We start from the raw sequence: 26,291 nt of genomic DNA, 5'->3' as shown, positions 1-26,291 counted from the left end.
TATCACATCCACAAGAAAATCTAAATCGGGCAAGGTAGAAGAATCTTTTTACCCATTCGCCTAGTGTACAAGTTAGGTGGTTCGACGACATATTACTGTCATGTGACGCACATGCCGTCACCAGTGTCGTATAGAATATATCAGACGTGTTTTCCTGTGGAGGAATCGGTTGACCTATGACCTTGCGATCAAATGTTTTCGGTTCCCATTGGAGAGGCACGTCCTTTCGTCCACCAGTCGCCCGGTAAGCGGCGCGGTCGCAAAACACAGACACTAAACATATTGAAGTGAACAGAGACGTCAATGAAAGAACGGACAGATCATATCTTTGCGAAAACAAAGAAAGTAAACTTTTCACTCGAGGGAAGACTTGAACCAAGGACCTCTCGTTCCGCAGCTGCTCACGCTAAGCACGGTACCAAGGTGGTCCTAAACTCACACTATCCTTGATGTTGCCTTATCTTGCGCATGGACTACTCAATTTGTATATTTTGGTTATTTTTTTCATAGTTCCACACAACTTCTTCCTGTTTTCTCGATTGATCTGTGTTCAGTTTTTCAAGGCCTATCCACTGTGCCAACTTATAACTAAATCTGAGGGGGTAGCGATGGGGAGATTCCCTTGTGAGCACTATGGGACTTAACTTCTGAGGTCATCAGACCCCTAGAACTTAGAACTACTTAAATGTAACTAACCTAAGGACATCACACACATCCATGCCTGAGGCACGATTCGAACCTGCGACCGTAGCGGTCGAGGGGTTCCATACTGTAGCACCTAGAACCGCTCGGCCACTACAGCCGGCTCATTGGCAGCCTGTTTGAATTTGCCAGCGCAAAGACCTGATAGCCTAAACTCAATGATAATTAAATTGGATAGGGCACAACGTATTAATTTTTCCCCCTTAACAATTATTTCTTAGCACAATCTACCCTGCAACAGACTTACAAGCTTTTCAAGACGTTTCTGATCATATGTCATATGCGTACACATGTGAAGTTGTGGGCAAAAAGCGAGTTACTTTATATAGCATGTGGGTGTACTGTTACGCCGTTAAGTCAAGCGCCGGCAGTCGGGAAGGATAGAACAGAGAGGGCTGTGAGAAGATATCAGCTAATCGCTCGATGACCGACACTCTCCAGTACGACAACGCAACAGCAGCGCCCTCTATGTGAAGAGAACATAACTGCCGCACCCGTCTGGTAGCGGTAGTCGAACAGCAGCCTCAAGCCTAGTGACGTGCATAGAAGCGCTAAGCTCATTACTTCGCTTTTATTAGTATTGTTATACTAAAGAAGCTTGTTATTTCGGATGTCGTCCTTTGCTTCAACACATCTACACTCCTGGAAATTGAAATAAGAACACCGTGAATTCATTGTCCCAGGAAGGGGAAACTTTATTGACACATTCCTGGGGTCAGATACATCATATGATCACACTGACAGAACCACAGGCACATAGACACAGGCAACAGAGCATGCACAATGTCGGCACTAGTACAGTGTATATCCACCTTTCGCAGCAATGCAGGCTGCTATTCTCCCATGGAGACGATCGTAGAGATGCTGGATGTAGTCCTGTGGAACGGCTTGCCGTGCCATTTCCACCTGGCGCCTCAGTTGGACCAGCGTTCGTGCTGGACGTGCAGAGCGCGTGCGACGACGCTTCATCCACTCCCAAACATGCTCAATAGGGGACAGATCCGGAGATCTTGCTGGCCAGGGTAGTTGACTTACACCTTCTAGAGCACGTTGGGTGGCACGGGATACATGCGGACGTGCATTGTCCTGTTGGAACAGCAAGTTCCCTTGTCGGTCTAGGAATGGTAGAATGATGGGTTCGATGACTGTTTGGATGTACCGTGCACTATTCAGTGTCCCCTCGACGATCACCAGAGGTGTACGGCCAGTGTAGGAGATCGCTCCCCACACCATGATGCCGGGTGTTGGCCCTGTGTGCCTCGGTCATATGCAGTCCTGATTGTGGCGCTCACCTGCACGGCGCCAAACACGCATACGACCATCATTGGCACCAAGGCAGAAGCGACTCTCATCACTGAAGACACGTCTCCATTCGTCCCTCCATTCACGCCTGTCGCGACACTACTGGAGGCGGGCTGCACGATGTTGGGGCGTGAGAGGAAGACGGCCTAACGGTGTGCGGGACCGTAGCCCAGCTTCATGGGGACGGTTGCGAATGGTCCTCGCCGATACCCCAGGAGCAACATTGTCCCTAATTTGCTGGGAAGTGGCGGTGCGGTCCCCTACGGCACTGCGTAGGATCCTACGGTCTTGGCGTGCATCCGTGCGTCGCTGCGGTCCGGTCCCAGGTCGACGGGCAAGTGCACCTTCCGCCGACCACTGGCGACAACATCGATGTACTGTGGAGACCTCACGCCCCACGTGTTGAGCAATTCGGCGGTACGTCCACCCGGCCTCCCGGATGCCCACTATACGCCCTCGCTCAAAGTCCGTCAACTGCACATACGGTTCACGTCCAAGCTGTCGCGGCATGCTACCAGTGTTAAAGACTGCGATGGAGCTCCGTATGCCACGGCAAACTGGCTGACACTGACGGCGGCGGTGCACAAATGCTGCGCAGCTAGCGCCATTCGACGGCCAACACCGCGGTTCCTGGTGTGTCCGCTGTGCCGTGCGTGTGATCATTGCTTGTACAGCCCTCTCGCAGTGTCCGGAGCAAGTATGGTGGGTCTGACACACCGGTGTCAATGTGTTCTTTTTTCCATTTCCAGGAGTGTATATAATTCTGAAAGTTAAGTATTGTCATTTACTTTTCGTAACAAAACTCAATGGTACGATTTGTTTGTCTAGCGATCCGAGAAAGCAGGTTTCATAGACACCCCACAATTGACGACTGGGCAAGATTTAACACGTTCAGCGCTCGGAGACTGTGCAGATGGTACACTATGTGGTCAAAAGTATCCGGACACCTGGCTGGAAATGACTCACAATTTCGTGGCGCCCTCCATCGGCAATGCTTGAATTCCATATGGTGCTGGCCCACCCTTAGCTTTGATGACAGCTTCCACTCTCGCAGGAATACGTTCAATCACCTGCTCGAATGATTCTTGGGGAATAGCAGCCCATTCTTCACGGAGTGCTGCATTGAGGAGAGTTATCGATGTCTGCCGGTGTGGCCTGTCACGAAGTCGGAGTTTCAGAACATCCCGGAGGTGTTGTACATGATTCAGATCACTTCATTACAGGGATGTTATTGTTGTGTAACCATTCCGCCACAGGCCGTGTATTATGAACAGGTGGTTGATTGTATTGAAAGATGCAACAGCCATCCCCGAATTGCACTTCGGCAGTGGGAAGTAAGATGGTGCTTAAAACATCAATGTAGGCATGTGCTGTGATAGTGACACGCAAAACAACAAGGGTGCAGGCCGCCTGCATGATAAACACGACCATACCATATCACCACCGCCTCCGAATTTTACTGTTGGCACGCTGGCAGATCACGTTCACCGGGCATTCGCCACACCTACACCCTGACGTCGGATCGCCATATTGTGTACCGTGATTGGTCACTCCACACACCGTTTTTCCACAGTTCAATCGTCCAATGTTCACGCTCCTTACAGCCGCGCGGGATTAGCCGAGTGGACGCCGCCAAGGTAGCTCAGCGTGCTCGGTCGGAGGGTTAGCCGCCCTCTGTAATAAAAAACCTGAGGTAATAGATCAACAATGAACTTAGAAGGGTGTCTTACGACGTCCGCCCTAATCAGGTGCAACGAACGAAAACTAACAAAATAAAAAAGCCGGCGCCGTAGCTCAGCGTGTTCGGCCAGAGAGCCGGTTGGCCTCTGTAATAAAAAACTGAGTGGAAGGATCAACCACCGAACTTGAACTTGAACAGGATGTCTTGCGACGTCCGCAACGACCGAACACAACGATCAACAATGAACAAAATGCAAAAAAGCGGTCTAGGGCGCTGCAGTCATAGACTGTGCGGCTGGTTCCGGAGGAGGTTCGAGTCCTCCCTCGGGCGTGGGTGAGTGTGTTTGTCCTTAGGATACTTCAGGTTAAGTAGTGTGTAAGCTTAGGGCCTGATGACCTTAGCAGTTAAGTCTCATAAGATTTCACACACTTTTATTTTTTAACGCTCCTTACACCAAGGAGGGGTCGTTTGGCACCTACCGGCGTGATGTGTATGTTATGAGCAGCCGCTCGACCATGAAATCCACGTTTTGTCACCTCCCGCGTAACTGTCATAGTACTTGCAGTGGAAACTGATGCAGTTTGCAATTCCTGTGTGACGGTCTGGATAGATGTCTGCCTATTACACATTACGACCCTCTTCAACACTCGGCGGTCTCTGTCAGTCAACAGATGAGGTCGGCCTGTACGCACTTGTTGTTGTAACCGCACCGCAGAAAAGCCAAGTCTAAATGCAGTTGTTCTCAGACGATACACCAGAAATCATACGGGGAGATAGAGTTAACAGGGGACGCCAGGCGTGTCAGAGGGGTCACAAAAGAAAACGACGCAGCCAGATAGCCGAGGCGGCGGTCCAAGCGGCCAGGCAGCTGCGCGTGATAAGCAAGAAAGCAGACTCAGCTCTTAAGATAAACAGGGCGCTCTGGGCAGGTCCCTTAATAAGCAATAACTTGCAGTATCAACACTCTTGGCTAGAGGGAGAAGTCTGGGAGCGGAGAGAGAAAGAAAGAGGGCCCTAGGTGGGGACCGCACTACGTCATGAGGAGCCAATGAAGGGCTCAGGACGCAGTGCGTGACCATATAGGGAGAGGCCCCTCTACCCCTCCACCCAGCTTCTGAAGAAAAGTACTGAAGTTAATACTAAGGAAAAGTTGCACTCGACGCTACGTCACGCCAAGCGCTGGCGGGGTCGAAGGGGAAGAGCTAACAAAACTCGGAGGCACGCCGCTCCGGAGATCTCTCTCTCTCGGGTTTAGGCAGCGACGGTAGTCAGCGTGAGTAGCAGCCGACTTGGGCTGAGGGCGGGCTGCAGGCAGACAGTTGGAGATAGTCGCCGATGAGCGTTTAGGCAGCGACCGCGGGACTCTGACGTAGGGTGCTAGTGTGGGCAGCAAAGTGCTGGGAAGTTCTATCAGGCAGCCAGAACGGTGAAAGTCAGTCACCGTCTCTGTAATGGGCTTGGCTATTCTGTAGGTACAATCACTACGCAGTTAGGGTGATCTGTATTCTTTATGAATAAATTAGAACTTTTATAACGTCCATACGAGTTTACTTCTACCAACATCCTAGCCTTGTACCTTCACACCAGGGAATTTAACATCTTAGCCAGATCAAAAGTCTCCCTCTCAATTAGGTCAACCGGCTAATTCCCGTTTACGAACCGTGTCGCTCAATCCCTCGCAAAACCCACGCTTGGGACGCGACATAAATAAAAGTTTTGGTGCCAGGTGTGGGGTACCACAAAGGCATATAGGCAAAAAGGAGATAGGAGCCAGTAGATTTTGCTACAGCGACTGTGGCAATTAGCAGGAAGTTGTGGCGACTCGCAACTTTCAGCATTAGTAGCCCCACTACGACAGAGTCCAGAGAAGTAGTCCTCGCGGGTGCAGGGCAACGCAGGATAGCGGCAGCACGACGCGGAGCGACGAGGCACAGAGGTGCCTAAGCAGCCAGCGTTCGAGACCGGGGGTCCGGGCCGAGCAGCGGCAGCAGCCGTAGCAGCGGCAGCCGAGGCGAGCGACGGGGTCGGCACAGCCCAGCAGAGCGGCGGCCGACGCATCGCGGCAGCGCGGAACAGCGCGGGCATAGAGAGCACAGAGACAGCGCGGAGCAGCGCGGCACAACGCGGGAGAACGCGGATCAGCGGAACAGACGGCGCACCACAAGAGAAGCGGTACATATAAAATTATATTAAGAATTTTGTATCTTGTATTGTAAAGTGCTAACATAGTTAAGTTGGTAAGATGGCCCAAACTAACGAAGTTCCGTCATCCTCCAGTAGCGGTAAGATATCAGTGAAAGAAGCCTTGTGTATAGTTTCAAAACTGTTCGAAGGAAATAAGAGAGATCTTAGGGAGTTTATTGAAAATGTAGACGCTGCATTTGAACTTGTGAAACCGGAGGAACACGAAACGTTACTGAAGTTTGTTAAAGCCAAAATAACCGGAGAGGCCAGATCGAGGCTGCAAGTAAGGGAACGCACGGGGACATGGCAGGAAGTAAAACATGTTCTAGAGGAAAATTATGCGAGTAAGCGTACCATTGACTACTACGCGTGCAAGATATTTCAATCGAGACAGGGACAAGGAGAGCCAATTGCGACATGGGCAAGCCGAATAGATGAAATGCAAGGGGATTTCAGCGAAGCAGTAAGCAGAGTTACGGCTAGGGAGAACATAAAGGGCGCAATAGAACTGGTTGATTCACTGAGAAGAGCATGCTTTATACAAGGGTTAAGCAATGATAGAATACAGACGATAGTAAGAAGTAGAGGCGATGAAATCACGCTAGCAGCGGCCGTGGAACTAGCATTGCAAAAAGAAAGTGCAATACTGTCAATGAAAGAGCGGGGACTAGCCCCAAGAGTAACTTTCAACCGGGGAAAGGAAACGGTGAAGAATACCAGAGATATTAGAGATTTGAAATGTTTCAATTGTGGATTGAGAGGGCACATGGCAAGCAAGTGTAGAAAGAATAGGCCAGAGTGAAGAGTACGGATAATGACGGGCAAAGAGTTTACGAATTTTTGTTACGGGTGCGACAAGCCAGGACATACAGACGCGGAATGCCGGGTAAGATTAAGAAAAATTCAGCCGATAGATACAAGAGACTTTAGAGGAAATCATAGGGAAGCTGATGGAGGGTTACGAGAGTGGAGGTGCCCACAATGTAATCTACCAGGGAACTGTGGAGTTCCGTGTACGAGGGTAAAAGACGTTGCTTGTTTCAAGTGTAAGCGGCCGGGACATTACGCGAAAGATTGTCACGCAGGGCCCTGGCACGCATGGAGAAAAGGCAGGGTGCCAGTATCGAGCAAAACCGGTAAAGTGGTGCAGGGAAACTAAGAGGCGGCAAGGCCGCACAGTCGGGCCTTGTTGCGATAGGTAAACCCTCAGTTAGGGTAATCGACTGTGCAACAGAAAATGACGTTTTGGTTTTATACTGCATAGAATTAAAAAGATATTTGAAGTTGCTAATAGACACTGGAGCACAGTTGTGTCTGCTCAAGAGAACGAGTATTCCGATAAATAGTACACTTGCAATTAATGAAGCGGAAAGGCTTCGGCTAAAAGGTGTAACCAGTGAGGCCGTCAGCACAATAGGTACGGTACAGGTACACTTAAATGTGGACGGTTCTGAGCAAGTAGGGCAAAAATTTCACGTGTACGGGAGAGAATTAGATATTCCGTACGACGGACTGATAGGCAGAAATTTCTTGACAGAGCATAGAGTTAAGTTAGACTATGCAGGTAAAATAGTGAGACTAAAAGGGCGAGATATACCCTTAGTAGTAGAGGAAGAGCCAAAGGGACATGAGAACGAACAAGATTCAGAAGTAGGCGGGGAAATAGGGCCCCGAGAGGAAAAAATAATGTTATTAAAGGTGGAAGGAAATGTAAAAAGGGGAATCGAAAAGGAAATGATTATTCCTAGGCAGGAGATTGCACAAGGGGTACATGTACCTGAAGCGTTAGTAAAAGTGCGAAATGGGAAATGCATAGTAAGTGCATTAAACTTGTCAGAAGACAGAGTGCAGTTAGGAAACGTCAGGTTAATGACGGAAGAATTAGAAAAAGTAGGGAAAATATGCGAAGTAAAATGTTGTACTAATGTCATAGGAAAGACAGAAAGTCGTACTAGTGTGTTGCGAAGGCAATTAAGAATGGATCATTTGAACGCTGAAGAGAAAAGCGCTCTAGCAGAGGTTTGCGCGGAATACGGAGATGTATTTCATCTACCAGGGGATAACCTGTCCTATACTTCCGCAGTGAAGCACAGAATACCGATTGCACCGGAACACGCGGGAAAGGTAGTAAACGCTAGACCGTACAGGATCCCGGAAGCGCAAAAGGAAGTGCTAAGGGAGCAAATAGAGCAGATGCTAAGAGATGACATAATTGTCGAGAGTAAGAGCGCTTGGAACGCACCGTTACTGTTAGTTCCAAAGAAGCTAGACGCTAGTGGCAAACAGAAATGGAGAATCGTAGTGGACTACAGACGATTAAATGATATCACGGTAGGCGATGCATTTCCACTACCGAATATCTCCGAGATACTGGATCAGTTAGGGCAAGCTAAGTACTTCTCGACGCTTGACCTCGCAAGCGGGTACCATCAAATATTGACGGACGAGAAGGACAGAGAGAAAACGGCATTTAGCTCAAACTATCAGCATTAAGAATACAAACGAATGCCGATGGGACTGAAGGGAGCCCCAGGATGTTTTCAGAGACTGATGAATACAGTCTTGGCAGGTTTACAAGGAGTGAAATGCTTTGTATATCTAGACGACATAGTATGCTATGGGAAAAACCTGCAGGAGCATAACGAAAAGCTCCGGGAAATATTTGACAGGTTGCGAGAGCACAATTTGAAGCTGCAACCAGGCAAGTGTGAATTCCTGAGGAAGGAAGTAATCTTCCTAGGTCATTGCATCACTGACAAAGGAATATCACCAGATATGGCGAAGGTGGAGAAGGTGAAGTTCTTCCCACAGCCAAAGACAACTAAGGAACTAAAAGGGATTCTCGGATTGATAGGTTACTACCGCCGTTTCATTGCTAACTTCAGCAAGATTGCGAAACCTCTCCATGAGCTCTTAAAAAAGGGAGTGGAGTACCGATGGAGCGAACGTCAGAACAATGCGTTCGAAGAACTAAAAGAGAAATTAATAAACCCTCCGTTACTTCAGTACCCTGACTTTACGAAACCGTTCATCATTACAACGGATGCGAGTAACGCAGCCTTGGGTGCAGTGTTATCGCAAGGTAAGAAGATTGGCGAAGACTTGCCCATCGCATATGCATCCAGAGCATTGAACAAAGCCGAACTAAATTATAGCACAACGGAAAAAGAGTTGTTGGCTATAGTTTACGCAGTAAAACAGTTCAGACCATATGTATATGGCAGAAAGTTCACTGTAGTGACAGACCATAAGCCACTAACGTGGATATTTAGTGTCAAAGATCCGAGTTCGAGACTCCTGAAGTGGAGACTGAAACTCGAGGAGTATGATTATGAAGTAATATACAAGCCAGGAAAGTTAAATAGTAATGCGGATGCGCTGAGTAGAATAAGGCATGAAGGGAAGGAAGAAATAGATGCGAAGCAGAAGGTGGAGACAGAGATCTCGGCAGCAAAAGCAAATGGGGAAGAAAGTTCCGTAAACGTGCGGCAAGCACAAGTGTCGAGTGAAATAGAACAGGAAACGGATAGTGGTGAGGAAATTAGTCCCGAAGAAAAAGAAAATATACTAAAGGAAATGCATGACAGTTCCTTGGGAGGTCACCAAGGAATGCACAGGACACTCGAAAGAATTAAAGCATACAAGCAGTGGCGCGGAATGAAGCGTGACATTGAAAATTACATTAGGAAATGCCCATCGTGTCAAAAGAATAAAAACACGCAAATGAAAACTTGGATGCCCTTAGAAATTACAGACACAGCAGAAACAGTATTCGGAAAGTGTGCGATGGATATAGTGGGTCCACTAGATGTATCTAATACAGGAAAAAGGTACATGTTAACATTCCAAGACGATCTGAGTAAATTTACCTTAGCAATCCCAATTGACAAACAAGATGCCGAAACAGTAGCTGAGGCATTTGTGGAAAACGTAGTATTAAGGTATGGAATTCCATCAGTATTATTAACAGATCAAGGGTCTAACTTTCTGAGTGATGTATTTAAAAGTGTATGTAAATTGTTGAAGGTAAAGCGTATAAATTCTACAGCGTACCACCCTGAATCAAATGGTGCACTAGAAAGAAGTCATAGAACTATTGTAGAGTATCTCAGACACTTTGTAACAGGAGATCAAAGTTCTTGGGACAAATGGGTACCGTATGCAATTTTTGTGTTCAACACTACACCACACAGCAGCACAGGATACACACCATTTGAATTACTATACGGAAGAAAGGTTAACATACCAGGAGTACTGCAGCAAGAAACACAGCAGGTAAGTTACAATTATGAAATGTATGTAAATAAACTAAGAGCGAGAATGCAGGAAGCCCACAGAGTGGCCAGAGACTCGATTATAAGAAGTAAGAAAATCAGTAAGGAACAGTATGACATGAAACAAAATCCAAAAAACTTCAAGGTAGGAGATAAAGTATTACTGCACGATGAGTCGGTGAGACGGGGTAGATCTCGGAAATTAGATTCACAATGGAGAGGTCCATTTGAAGTAGTAAAAGTGGAAGGTCCTAACGTAGTAATAAAAGTTAAAAGAAATAAGGAAACAAAAGTACATGCCAACAGGCTGAAACAATTCTTTTAAATTTCAGGTATGGCACTCAAGTGGCAGGTCGTGAAATTCGTCATAGTGATAACAGCATACTACATCACTGCATCAGAGCATACAACAAATGAGTACCAAGTGACGCCATTTCCGAGTTCATCAGGACTGTATTACGATAATAGAGGACAGGTAGAAATATACAGTACCACATGGAGAATAGTCACATACGTAAATCTAGATATAATAACAGAAAGGTTTCAGAATGCAGAGAGGTATGGTAGGGCAACGGTACAAAGGTGCCGAGAAACACTAACACAATTAAATGTAGGATTAATAGAATGCAGGGTACTAGACCAACAAGTAACCCATCATGTGGAAAAAATCACAGGATTGCAACTTTTAGTACAGCAGCTAACGAAACACGAGACCAGAAGGAAGAGAGGAGTATTCAACTTCGTCGGGCAGGTAAGTAAAATACTGTTCGGGACGTTGGACGAAGCAGATGCAGCATGCTATAAGGAAAGAATAGACGCTATGGAGAAAAACTCAGAAGGGTTGTTGAGGCTAACAAAGGAACAGGTGGCAGTGGTAAGAGCCACATTGGCGGGAGTAAACAGGACGGTATATACACTAGAGTCAAATGAGCACGTTCTGAAGACAGGTATGCAAAGACTAGAACGATTCATGAAGGAATACGTGAAGGAAACCGATATAGGGTTTAAACGTGTAGCGTCCTTCGCCACAGTAACAGAGCAAGTATTACAACTATCGGCAGTGTTTGGTCAGATCGAAGAGGAATACGAACAAATGATAAATGCCATTGTAAATGCTCAGAAGGGAATACTACAGCCTCATATAATTAATCCAGTCCAAATTGTAAAATACCTAAGTTTAATACGGGAAGAACTAAAAGATGTAAAGTTTCCTGTTCCTCTTACGGAGTCCTCAGGTTATCTATTGTTAAGAATAATTGATTTAGATGTTTTCATCTCGGGTAGCATACTAGGATATGTAATTAATATTCCATTAATAAATAATAACAATTTCAATTTGTATAGAGTACTCCCACTACCAAAAGAAATTCCAAACATGAAAGGTAAATATGTGTACATACAGCCAGAGAAAGAATTCTTACTAATAGATGAATCCAAAAGGCAGTACGCGAAACTTTCTGCGGAGGAACTAAAATGCCAGGAGCTAAGTAAAAATAGGAGACTGTGCAAACAAGCACTCGCCTTGCTGTCAACATTCGACCACGAAGAGTGCGAAGCCAAATTGTTGCAACCGGTAAGAGAAATTCCGGAAGATTGTGTGCGAAAAATAGTCGCACTGAATCAGAGCCTTTGGACTCATCTAAACAGTAACGAATGGCTATATGTAGCACCGAAGGAAGAAGGCTTAACAGTATTGTGTGGAAGGGAACCACCAAAGGACCTAGTAATAAAAGGGGTAGGAAAAAATTAGTTTTTACAGTAAATGTGAGGGGTATGGCACTAGAGTGTTCATACAAACAGATAGAGTGATTCAGAGTAATGTGACGAAGAAAGACATAGTTCCGCAGATCAATCTAGAATTCGATTGTTGCGTGGTAAACAAGGAAAAAAGGAATGTCTCAACGTTAGCATTAGATTTGCCATTGGACCAGGTAATAACACAGTTAGACGACTTGAAAGTCGCAGAAAAAAGACTGGATGATGTCCAGAAGATGGTAGAGAGACAAGAGGAGGAAATGAAGTACTCCAGGTACTTCACACATTACTCCATAACTACGCATGTAGCCATATCAATAGTTATTCTAATCATAATAACAGGCTTTTGTAAAAACTGTAAATGTTGTAAAGTCTGTTTTAAAAGTATATGGAAATATTTTGAAGACAGTGATTGTTGTGGAAAAGTATGTATAAGAAATACCATAGTGAACCAATACCCAGAGACTAGTTCAGCTAGAAGACACAGTAATAAAGAAACTGAAGAGATAGTAATTTATGAAAGATGTGGAAAAGACCAAGGTATTGAAATATGTAATTGAAATGTAACTGTATTTGAAATGTAATTCTAATTGAAATGTGAATGTATGTATCAATGAAAGTGTCTTTTGATTTTAATACAAATGCTTTTGACATAACTGAATGTTAGGCATGTATAATGTAATTGTATTATTGTGTGTTTAATGAATTTGACTTTACTAAATGAAAATGAAAAATATAACATATCAGATGCTAATGTAATAAACAAATCTGTAAAGCATGTAATGGAAAAAATAATAATAAAAGAGTCACAATTGACGCTACTCTGAGGAGTAACGCCAATTTCCCTGGCGGGGGAGGTGTTGTAACCGCAGAAAAGCCAAGTCTAAATGCAGTTGTTCTCAGACGATACATCAGAAATCATACGGGGAGATAGAGTTAACAGGGGACGCCAGGCGTGTCAGAGGGGTCACAAAAGAAAACGACGCAGCCAGATAGCCGAGGCGGCGGTCCAAGCGGCCAGGCAGCTGCGCGTGATAAGCAAGAAAGCAGACTCAGCTCTTAAGATAAACAGGGCGCTCTGGGCAGGTCCCTTAATAAGCAATAACTTGCAGTATCAACACTCTTGGCTAGAGGGAGAAGTCTGGGAGCGGAGAGAGAAAGAAAGAGGGCCCTAGGTGGGGACCGCACTACGTCATGAGGAGCCAATGAAGGGCTCAGGACGCAGTGCGTGACCATATAGGGAGAGGCCCCTCTACCCCTCCACCCAGCTTCTGAAGAAAAGTACTGAAGTTAATACTAAGGAAAAGTTGCACTCGACGCTACGTCACGCCAAGCGCTGGCGGGGTCGAAGGGGAAGAGCTAACAAAACTCGGAGGCACGCCGCTCCGGAGATCTCTCTCTCTCGGGTTTAGGCAGCGACGGTAGTCAGCGTGAGTAGCAGCCGACTTGGGCTGAGGGCGGGCTGCAGGCAGACAGTTGGAGATAGTCGCCGATGAGCGTTTAGGCAGCGACCGCGGGACTCTGACGTAGGGTGCTAGTGTGGGCAGCAAAGTGCTGGGAAGTTCTATCAGGCAGCCAGAACGGTGAAAGTCAGTCACCGTCTCTGTAATGGGCTTGGCTATTCTGTAGGTACAATCACTACGCAGTTAGGGTGATCTGTATTCTTTATGAATAAATTAGAACTTTTATAACGTCCATACGAGTTTACTTCTACCAACATCCTAGCCTTGTACCTTCACACCAGGGAATTTAACATCTTAGCCAGATCAAAAGTCTCCCTCTCAATTAGGTCAACCGGCTAATTCCCGTTTACGAACCGTGTCGCTCAATCCCTCGCAAAACCCACGCTTGGGACGCGACATAAATAAAAGTTTTGGTGCCAGGTGTGGGGTACCACAAAGGCATATAGGCAAAAAGGAGATAGGAGCCAGTAGATTTTGCTACAGCGACTGTGGCAATTAGCAGGAAGTTGTGGCGACTCGCAACTTTCAGCATTAGTAGCCCCACTACGACAGAGTCCAGAGAAGTAGTCCTCGCGGGTGCAGGGCAACGCAGGATAGCGGCAGCACGACGCGGAGCGACGAGGCACAGAGGTGCCTAAGCAGCCAGCGTTCGAGACCGGGGGTCCGGGCCGAGCAGCGGCAGCAGCCGTAGCAGCGGCAGCCGAGGCGAGCGACGGGGTCGGCACAGCCCAGCAGAGCGGCGGCCGACGCATCGCGGCAGCGCGGAACAGCGCGGGCATAGAGAGCACAGAGACAGCGCGGAGCAGCGCGGCACAACGCGGGACAACGCGGATCAGCGGAACAGACGGCGCACCACAAGAGAAGCGGTACATATAAAATTATATTAAGAATTTTGTATCTTGTATTGTAAAGTGCTAACATAGTTAAGTTGGTAAGATGGCCCAAACTAACGAAGTTCCGTCATCCTCCAGTAGCGGTAAGATACCAGTGAAAGAAGCCTTGTGTATAGTTTCAAAACTGTTCGAAGGAAATAAGAGAGATCTTAGGGAGTTTATTGAAAATGTAGACGCTGCATTTGAACTTGTGAAACCGGAGGAACACGAAACGTTACTGAAGTTTGTTAAAGCCAAAATAACCGGAGAGGCCAGATCGAGGCTGCAAGTAAGGGAACGCACGGGGACATGGCAGGAAGTAAAACATGTTCTAGAGGAAAATTATGCGAGTAAGCGTACCATTGACTACTACGCGTGCAAGATATTTCAATCGAGACAGGGACAAGGAGAGCCAATTGCGACATGGGCAAGCCGAATAGATGAAATGCAAGGGGATTTCAGCGAAGCAGTAAGCAGAGTTATGGCTAGGGAGAACATAAAGGGCGCAATAGAACTGGTTGATTCACTGAGAAGAGCATGCTTTATACAAGGGTTAAGCAATGATAGAATACAGACGATAGTAAGAAGTAGAGGCGATGAAATCACGCTAGCAGCGGCCGTGGAACTAGCATTGCAAGAAGAAAGTGCAATACTGTCAATGAAAGAGCGGGGACTAGCCCCAAGAGTAACTTTCAACCGGGGAAAGGAAACGGTGAAGAATACCAGAGATATTAGAGATTTGAAATGTTTCAATTGTGGATTGAGAGGGCACATGGCAAGCAAGTGTAGAAAGAATAGGCCAGAGTGAAGAGTACGGATAATGACGGGCAAAGAGTTTACGAATTTTTGTTACGGGTGCGACAAGCCAGGACATACAGACGCGGAATGCCGGGTAAGATTAAGAAAAATTCAGCCGATAGATACAAGAGACTTTAGAGGAAATCATAGGGAAGCTGATGGAGGGTTACGAGAGTGGAGGTGCCCACAATGTAATCTACCAGGGAACTGTGGAGTTCCGTGTACGAGGGTAAAAGACGTTGCTTGTTTCAAGTGTAAGCGGCCGGGACATTACGCGAAAGATTGTCACGCAGGGCCCTGGCACGCATGGAGAAAAGGCAGGGTGCCAGTATCGAGCAAAACCGGTAAAGTGGTGCAGGGAAACTAAGAGGCGGCAAGGCCGCACAGTCGGGCCTTGTTGCGATAGGTAAACCCTCAGTTAGGGTAATCGACTGTGCAACAGAAAATGACGTTTTGGTTTTATACTGCATAGAATTAAAAAGATATTTGAAGTTGCTAATAGACACTGGAGCACAGTTGTGTCTGCTCAAGAGAACGAGTATTCCGATAAATAGTACACTTGCAATTAATGAAGCGGAAAGGCTTCGGCTAAAAGGTGTAACCAGTGAGGCCGTCAGCACAATAGGTACGGTACAGGTACACTTAAATGTGGACGGTTCTGAGCAAGTAGGGCAAAAATTTCACGTGTACGGGAGAGAATTAGATATTCCGTACGACGGACTGATAGGCAGAAATTTCTTGACAGAGCATAGAGTTAAGTTAGACTATGCAGGTAAAATAGTGAGACTAAAAGGGCGAGATATACCCTTAGTAGTAGAGGAAGAGCCAAAGGGACATGAGAACGAACAAGATTCAGAAGTAGGCGGGGAAATAGGGCCCCGAGAGGAAAAAATAATGTTATTAAAGGTGGAAGGAAATGTAAAAAGGGGAATCGAAAAGGAAATGATTATTCCTAGGCAGGAGATTGCACAAGGGGTACATGTACCTGAAGCGTTAGTAAAAGTGCGAAATGGGAAATGCATAGTAAGTGCATTAAACTTGTCAGAAGACAGAGTGCAGTTAGGAAACGTCAGGTTAATGACGGAAGAATTAGAAAAAGTAGGGAAAATATGCGAAGTAAAATGTTGTACTAATGTCATAGGAAAGACAGAAAGTCGTACTAGTGTGTTGCGAAGGCAATTAAGAATGGATCATTTGAACGCTGAAGAGAAAAGCGCTCTAGCAGAGGTTTGCGCGGAATACGGAGATGTATTTCATCTACCAGGGGATAACCTGTCCTATACTTCCGCAGTGAAGCACAGAATACCGATTGCACCGGAACACGCGGGAAAGGCAGTAAACGCTAGACCGTACAGGATCCCGGAAGCGCAAAAGGAAGTGCTAAGTGAGCAAATAGAGCAGATGCTAAGAGATGACATAATTGTCGAGAGTAAGAGCGCTTGGAACGCACCGTTACTGTTAGTTCCAAAGAAGCTAGACGCTAGTGGCAAACAGAAATGGAGAATCGTAGTGGACTACAGACGATTAAATGATATCACGGTAGGCGATGCATTTCCACTACCGAATATCTCCGAGATACTGGATCAGTTAGGGCAAGCTAAGTACTTCTCGACGCTTGACCTCGCAAGCGGGTACCATCAAATATTGACGGACGAGAAGGACAGAGAGAAAACGGCATTTAGCTCAAACTATCAGCATTAAGAATACAAACGAATGCCGATGGGACTGAAGGGAGCCCCAGGATGTTTTCAGAGACTGATGAATACAGTCTTGGCAGGTTTACAAGGAGTGAAATGCTTTGTATATCTAGACGACATAGTATGCTATGGGAAAAACCTGCAGGAGCATAACGAAAAGCTCCGGGAAATATTTGACAGGTTGCGAGAGCACAATTTGAAGCTGCAACCAGGCAAGTGTGAATTCCTGAGGAAGGAAGTAATCTTCCTAGGTCATTGCATCACTGACAAAGGAATATCACCAGATATGGCGAAGGTGGAGAAGGTGAAGTTCTTCCCACAGCCAAAGACAACTAAGGAACTAAAAGGGATTCTCGGATTGATAGGTTACTACCGCCGTTTCATTGCTAACTTCAGCAAGATTGCGAAACCTCTCCATGAGCTCTTAAAAAAGGGAGTGGAGTACCGATGGAGCGAACGTCAGAACAATGCGTTCGAAGAACTAAAAGAGAAATTAATAAACCCTCCGTTACTTCAGTACCCTGACTTTACGAAACCGTTCATCATTACAACGGATGCGAGTAACGCAGCCTTGGGTGCAGTGTTATCGCAAGGTAAGAAGATTGGCGAAGACTTGCCCATCGCATATGCATCCAGAGCATTGAACAAAGCCGAACTAAATTATAGCACAACGGAAAAAGAGTTGTTGGCTATAGTTTACGCAGTAAAACAGTTCAGACCATATGTATATGGCAGAAAGTTCACTGTAGTGACAGACCATAAGCCACTAACGTGGATATTTAGTGTCAAAGATCCGAGTTCGAGACTCCTGAAGTGGAGACTGAAACTCGAGGAGTATGATTATGAAGTAATATACAAGCCAGGAAAGTTAAATAGTAATGCGGATGCGCTGAGTAGAATAAGGCATGAAGGGAAGGAAGAGATAGATGCGAAGCAGAAGGTGGAGACAGAGATCTCGGCAGCAAAAGCAAATGGGGAAGAAAGTTCCGTAAACGTGCGGCAAGCACAAGTGTCGAGTGAAATAGAACAGGAAACGGATAGTGGTGAGGAAATTAGTCCCGAAGAAAAAGAAAATATACTAAAGGAAATGCATGACAGTTCCTTGGGAGGTCACCAAGGAATGCACAGGACACTCGAAAGAATTAAAGCATACAAGCAGTGGCGCGGAATGAAGCGTGACATTGAAAATTACATTAGGAAATGCCCATCGTGTCAAAAGAATAAAAACACGCAAATGAAAACTTGGATGCCCTTAGAAATTACAGACACAGCAGAAACAGTATTCGGAAAGTGTGCGATGGATATAGTGGGTCCACTAGATGTATCTAATACAGGAAAAAGGTACATGTTAACATTCCAAGACGATCTGAGTAAATTTACCTTAGCAATCCCAATTGACAAACAAGATGCCGAAACAGTAGCTGAGGCATTTGTGGAAAACGTAGTATTAAGGTATGGAATTCCATCAGTATTATTAACAGATCAAGGGTCTAACTTTCTGAGTGATGTATTTAAAAGTGTATGTAAATTGTTGAAGGTAAAGCGTATAAATTCTACAGCGTACCACCCTGAATCAAATGGTGCACTAGAAAGAAGTCATAGAACTATTGTAGAGTATCTCAGACACTTTGTAACAGGAGATCAAAGTTCTTGGGACAAATGGGTACCGTATGCAATTTTTGTGTTCAACACTACACCACACAGCAGCACAGGATACACACCATTTGAATTACTATACGGAAGAAAGGTTAACATACCAGGAGTACTGCAGCAAGAAACACAGCAGGTAAGTTACAATTATGAAATGTATGTAAATAAACTAAGAGCGAGAATGCAGGAAGCCCACAGAGTGGCCAGAGACTCGATTATAAGAAGTAAGAAAATCAGTAAGGAACAGTATGACATGAAACAAAATCCAAAAAACTTCAAGGTAGGAGATAAAGTATTACTGCACGATGAGTCGGTGAGACGGGGTAGATCTCGGAAATTAGATTCACAATGGAGAGGTCCATTTGAAGTAGTAAAAGTGGAAGGTCCTAACGTAGTAATAAAAGTTAAAAGAAATAAGGAAACAAAAGTACATGCCAACAGGCTGAAACAATTCTTTTAAATTTCAGGTATGGCACTCAAGTGGCAGGTCGTGAAATTCGTCATAGTGATAACAGCATACTACATCACTGCATCAGAGCATGCAACAAATGAGTACCAAGTGACGCCATTTCCGAGTTCATCAGGACTGTATTACGATAATAGAGGACAGGTAGAAATATACAGTACCACATGGAGAATAGTCACATACGTAAATCTAGATATAATAACAGAAAGGTTTCAGAATGCAGAGAGGTATGGTAGGGCAACGGTACAAAGGTGCCGAGAAACACTAACACAATTAAATGTAGGATTAATAGAATGCAGGGTACTAGACCAACAAGTAACCCATCATGTGGAAAAAATCACAGGATTGCAACTTTTAGTACAGCAGCTAACGAAACACGAGACCAGAAGGAAGAGAGGAGTATTCAACTTCGTCGGGCAGGTAAGTAAAATACTGTTCGGGACGTTGGACGAAGCAGATGCAGCATGCTATAAGGAAAGAATAGACGCTATGGAGAAAAACTCAGAAGGGTTGTTGAGGCTAACGAAGGAACAGGTGGCAGTGGTAAGAGCCACATTGGCGGGAGTAAACAGGACGGTATATACACTAGAGTCAAATGAGCACGTTCTGAAGACAGGTATGCAAAGACTAGAACGATTCATGAAGGAATACGTGAAGGAAACCGATATAGGGTTTAAACGTGTAGCGTCCTTCGCCACAGTAACAGAGCAAGTATTACAACTATCGGCAGTGTTTGGTCAGATCGAAGAGGAATACGAACAAATGATAAATGCCATTGTAAATGCTCAGAAGGGAATACTACAGCCTCATATAATTAATCCAGTCCAAATTGTAAAATACCTAAGTTTAATACGGGAAGAACTAAAAGATGTAAAGTTTCCTGTTCCTCTTACGGAGTCCTCAGGTTATCTATTGTTAAGAATAATTGATTTAGATGTTTTCATCTCGGGTAGCATACTAGGATATGTAATTAATATTCCATTAATAAATAATAACAATTTCAATTTGTATAGAGTACTCCCACTACCAAAAGAAATTCCAAACATGAAAGGTAAATATGTGTACATACAGCCAGAGAAAGAATTCTTACTAATAGATGAATCCAAAAGGCAGTACGCGAAACTTTCTGCGGAGGAACTAAAATGCCAGGAGCTAAGTAAAAATAGGAGACTGTGCAAACAAGCACTCGCCTTGCTGTCAACATTCGACCACGAAGAGTGCGAAGCCAAATTGTTGCAACCGGTAAGAGAAATTCCGGAAGATTGTGTGCGAAAAATAGTCGCACTGAATCAGAGCCTTTGGACTCATCTAAACAGTAACGAATGGCTATATGTAGCACCGAAGGAAGAAGGCTTAACAGTATTGTGTGGAAGGGAACCACCAAAGGACCTAGTAATAAAAGGGGTAGGAAAAAATTAGTTTTTACAGTAAATGTGAGGGGTATGGCACTAGAGTGTTCATACAAACAGATAGAGTGATTCAGAGTAATGTGACGAAGAAAGACATAGTTCCGCAGATCAATCTAGAATTCGATTGTTGCGTGGTAAACAAGGAAAAAAGGAATGTCTCAACGTTAGCATTAGATTTGCCATTGGACCAGGTAATAACACAGTTAGACGACTTGAAAGTCGCAGGAAAAAGACTGGATGATGTCCAGAAGATGGTAGAGAGACAAGAGGAGGAAATGAAGTACTCCAGGTACTTCACACATTACTCCATAACTACGCATGTAGCCATATCAATAGTTATTCTAATCATAATAACAGGCTTTTGTAAAAACTGTAAATGTTGTAAAGTCTGTTTTAAAAGTATATGGAAATATTTTGAAGACAGTGATTGTTGTGGAAAAGTATGTATAAGAAATACCATAGTGAACCAATACCCAGAGACTAGTTCAGCTAGAAGACACAGTAATAAAGAAACTGAAGAGATAGTAATTTATGAAAGATGTGGAAAAGACCAAGGTATTGAAATATGTAATTGAAATGTAACTGTATTTGAAATGTAATTCTAATTGAAATGTGAATGTATGTATCAATGAAAGTGTCTTTTGATTTTAATACAAATGCTTTTGACATAACTGAATGTTAGGCATGTATAATGTAATTGTATTATTGTGTGTTTAATGAATTTGACTTTACTAAATGAAAATGAAAAATATAACATATCAGATGCTAATGTCCTCCCCCCATGAACCATGGACCTTGCCGTTGGTGGGGAGGCTTGCGTGCCTCAACGATACAGATGGCCGTACCGTAGGTACAACCACAACGGAGGGGTATCTGTTGAGAGGCCAGACAAACGTGTGGTTCCTGAAGAGGGGCAGCAGCCTTTTCAGTAGTTGCAGGGGCAACAGTCTGGATGATTGACTGATCTGGCCTTGCAACATTAACCAAAACGGCCTTGCTGTGCTGGTACTGCGAACGGCTGAAAGCAAGGGGAAACTACAGCCGTAATTTTTCCCGAGGACATGCAGCTTTACTGTATGATTAAATGATGATGGCATCCTCTTGGGTAAAATATTCCGGAGGTAAAATAGTCCCCCATTCGGATCTCCGGGCGGGGACTACTCAGGAGGATGTCGTTATCAGGAGAAAGAAAACTGGCGTTCTACGGATCGGAGCGTGGAATGTCAGATCCCTTAATCGGGCAGGTAGGTTAGAAAATTTAAAAAGGGAAATGGATAGGTTAAAGTTAGATATAGTGGGAATTAGTGAAGTTCGGTGGCAGGAGGAACAAGACTTCTGGTCAGGTGACTACAGGGTTATAAACACAAAATCAAATAGGGGTAATGCAGGAGTAGGTTTAATAATGAATAGGAAGATAGGAATGCGGGTAAGCTACTACAAACAGCATAGTGAACGCATTATTGTGGCCAAGATAGATACGAAGCCCACACCTACTACAGTAGTACAAGTTTATATGCCAACTAGCTCTGCAGATGACGAAGAAATTGAAGAAATGTACGATGAAATAAAAGAAATTATTCAGATAGTGAAGGGAGACGAAAATTTAATAGTAATGGGTGACTGGAATTCGAGTGTAGGAAAAGGGAGAGAAGGAAACATAATGGGTGAATATGGATTGGGGCTAAGAAATGAAAGAGGAAGCCGCCTAATAGAATTTTGCACAGAGCACAACTTAATCATAGCTAACACTTGGTTTAAGAATCATGAAAGAAGGTTGTATACGTGGAAGAACCCTGGAGATACTAAAAGGTATCAGATAGATTATATAATGGTAAGACAGAGATTTAGGAACCAGGTTTTAAGTTGTAAGACATTTCCAGGGGCAGATGTGGACTCTGACCACAATCTATTGGTTATGACCTGTAGATTAAAACTGGAGAAACTGCAAAAAGGTGGGAAATTAAGGAGATGGGACCTGGATAAACTGAAAGAACCAGAGGTTGTACAGAGTTTCAGAGAGAGCATAAGGGAACAATTGACAGGAATAGGGGAAAGAAATACAGTAGAAGAAGAATGGGTAGCTCTGAGGGATGTAGTAGTGAAGGCAGCAGAGGATAAAGTAGGTACAAAGACGAGGGCTGCTAGAAATCCTTGGGTAACAGAAGAAATATTGAATTTAATTGATGAAAGGAGAAAATATAAAAATGCAGTAAATGAAGCAGGCAAAAAGGAATACAAACGTCTCAAAAATGAGATCGACAGGAAGTGCAAAATGGCTAAACAGGGATGGCTAGAGGACAAATGTAAGGATGTAGAAGCTTATCTCACTAGGGGTAAGATAGATACTGCCTACAGGAAAATTAAAGAGACCTTTGGAGAGAAGAGAACCAAGTGTATGAATATCAAGAGCTCAGATGGCAGCCCAGTTCTAAGCAAAGAAGGGAAGGCAGAAAGGTGGAAGGAGTATATAGAAGGTTTATACAAGGGCGATGTACTTGAGGACAATATTATGGAAATGGAAGAGGATGTAGATGAAGACGAAATGGGAGATACGATACTGCGTGAAGAGTTTGACAGAGCACTGAAAGACCTTAGTCGAAACAAGGCCCCCGGAGTAGACAACATTCCATTAGAACTACTGACGGCCTTGGGAGAGCCAGTCATGACAAAACTCTACCAGCTGGTGAGCAAGATGTATGAGACAGGCGAAATACCCTCAGACTTCAAGAAGAATATAATAATTCCAATCCCAAAGAAAGCAGGTGTTGACAGATGTGAAAATTACCGAACTATCAGTTTAATAAGCCACGGCTGCAAAATACTAACGCGAATTCTTTACAGACGAATGGAAAAACTGGTAGATGCAGACCTCGGGGAGGATCAGTTTGGATTCCGTCGAAATGTTGGAACACGTGACGCAATACTGACCTTACGACTTATCTTAGAAGAAAGATTAAGAAAAGGCAAACCTACGTTTCTAGCATTTGTAGACTTAGAGAAAGCTTTTGACAATGTTGACTGGAATACTCTTTTTCAAATTCTAAAGGTGGCAGGGGTAAAATACAGGGAGCGAAAGGCTATTTATAATTTGTACAGAAACCAGATGGCAGTAATAAGAGTCGAGGGGCATGAAAGGGAAGCAGTGGTTGGGAAAGGTGTGAGACAGGGTTGTAGCCTCTCCCCGATGTTATTCAATCTGTATATTGAGCAAGCAGTAAAGGAAACAAAAGAAAAATTTGGAGTAGGTATTAAAATTCATGGAGACGAAGTAAAAACTTTGAGGTTCGCCGATGACATTGTAATTCTGTCAGAGACGGCAAAGGACTTGGAAGAGCAGTTGAACGGAATGGACAGTGTCTTGAAAGGAGGATATAAGATGAACATTAACAAAAGCAAAACGAGGATAATGGAAGGTAGTCAAATTAAATCGGGTGATGCTGAGGGAATTAGATTAGGAAATGAGACACTTAAAGTAGTAAAGGAGTTTTGCTATTTAGGAAGTAAAATAACTGATGATGGTCGAAGTAGAGAGGATATAAAATGTAGACTGGCAATGGCAAGGAAAGCGTTTCTGAAGAAGAGAAATTTGTTAACATCGAATATAGATTTATGTATCAGGAAGTCGTTTCTGAAAGTATTTGTTTGGAGTGTAGCCATGTATGGAAGTGAAACATGGACGATAACTAGTTTGGACAAGAAGAGAATAGAAGCTTTCGAAATGTGGTGCTACAGAAGAATACTGAAGATAAGGTGGATAGATCACGTAACTAATGAGGAGGTATTGAATAGGATTGGGGAGAAGAGAAGTTTGTGGCACAACTTGACTAGAAGAAGGGATCGGTTGGTAGGACATGTTTTGAGGCATCAAGGGATCACAAATTTAGCATTGGAGGGCAGCGTGGAGGGTAAAAATCGTAGAGGGAGACCGAGAGATGAGTGCACTAAGCAGATTCAGAAGGATGTAGGTTGCAGTAGGTACTGGGAGATGAAGCAGCTTGCACAGGATAGAGTAGCATGGAGAGCTGCATCAAACCAGTCTCAGGACTGAAGACAACAACAACAACAACAGATGCTAATGTAATAAACAAATCTGTAAAGCATGTAATGGAAAAAATAATAATAAAAGAGTCACAATTGACGCTACTCTGAGGAGTAACGCCAATTTCCCTGGCGGGGGAGGTGTTGTAACCGCAGAAAAGCCAAGTCTAAATGCAGTTGTTCTCAGACGATACACCAGAAATCATACGGGGAGATAGAGTTAACAGGGGACGCCAGGCGTGTCAGAGGGGTCACAAAAGATAACGACGCAGCCAGATAGCCGAGGCGGCGGTCCAAGCGGCCAGGCAGCTGCGCGTGATAAGCAAGAAAGCAGACTCAGCTCTTAAGATAAACAGGGCGCTCTGGGCAGGTCCCTTAATAAGCAATAACTTGCAGTATCAACACTCTTGGCTAGAGGGAGAAGTCTGGGAGCGGAGAGAGAAAGAAAGAGGGCCCTAGGTGGGGACCGCACTACGTCATGAGGAGCCAATGAAGGGCTCAGGACGCAGTGCGTGACCATATAGGGAGAGGCCCCTCTACCCCTCCACCCAGCTTCTGAAGAAAAGTACTGAAGTTAATACTAAGGAAAAGTTGCACTCGACGCTACGTCACGCCAAGCGCTGGCGGGGTCGAAGGGGAAGAGCTAACAAAACTCGGAGGCACGCCGCTCCGGAGATCTCTCTCTCTCGGGTTTAGGCAGCGACGGTAGTCAGCGTGAGTAGCAGCCGACTTGGGCTGAGGGCGGGCTGCAGGCAGACAGTTGGAGATAGTCGCCGATGAGCGTTTAGGCAGCGACCGCGGGACTCTGACGTAGGGTGCTAGTGTGGGCAGCAAAGTGCTGGGAAGTTCTATCAGGCAGCCAGAACGGTGAAAGTCAGTCACCGTCTCTGTAATGGGCTTGGCTATTCTGTAGGTACAATCACTACGCAGTTAGGGTGATCTGTATTCTTTATGAATAAATTAGAACTTTTATAACGTCCATACGAGTTTACTTCTACCAACATCCTAGCCTTGTACCTTCACACCAGGGAATTTAACATCTTAGCCAGATCAAAAGTCTCCCTCTCAATTAGGTCAACCGGCTAATTCCCGTTTACGAACCGTGTCGCTCAATCCCTCGCAAAACCCACGCTTGGGACGCGACATAAATAAAAGTTTTGGTGCCAGGTGTGGGGTACCACAAAGGCATATAGGCAAAAAGGAGATAGGAGCCAGTAGATTTTGCTACAGCGACTGTGGCAATTAGCAGGAAGTTGTGGCGACTCGCAACTTTCAGCATTAGTAGCCCCACTACGACAGAGTCCAGAGAAGTAGTCCTCGCGGGTGCAGGGCAACGCAGGATAGCGGCAGCACGACGCGGAGCGACGAGGCACAGAGGTACCTAAGCAGCCAGCGTTCGAGACCGGGGGTCCGGGCCGAGCAGCGGCAGCAGCCGTAGCAGCGGCAGCCGAGGCGAGCGACGGGGTCGGCACAGCCCAGCAGAGCGGCGGCCGACGCATCGCGGCAGCGCGGAACAGCGCGGGCATAGAGAGCACAGAGACAGCGCGGAGCAGCGCGGCACAACGCGGGACAACGCGGATCAGCGGAACAGACGGCGCACCACAAGAGAAGCGGTACATATAAAATTATATTAAGAATTTTGTATCTTGTATTGTAAAGTGCTAACATAGTTAAGTTGGTAAGATGGCCCAAACTAACGAAGTTCCGTCATCCTCCAGTAGCGGTAAGATACCAGTGAAAGAAGCCTTGTGTATAGTTTCAAAACTGTTCGAAGGAAATAAGAGAGATCTTAGGGAGTTTATTGAAAATGTAGACGCTGCATTTGAACTTGTGAAACCGGAGGAACACGAAACGTTACTGAAGTTTGTTAAAGCCAAAATAACCGGAGAGGCCAGATCGAGGCTGCAAGTAAGGGAACGCACGGGGACATGGCAGGAAGTAAAACATGTTCTAGAGGAAAATTATGCGAGTAAGCGTACCATTGACTACTACGCGTGCAA

Source organism: Schistocerca gregaria, chromosome 3 (assembly GCF_023897955.1).
Source record: "Schistocerca gregaria isolate iqSchGreg1 chromosome 3, iqSchGreg1.2, whole genome shotgun sequence".
Classification (NCBI taxonomy): Eukaryota; Metazoa; Arthropoda; class Insecta; order Orthoptera; family Acrididae; genus Schistocerca; species Schistocerca gregaria.
This window is presented reverse-complemented; position numbering follows the sequence as displayed.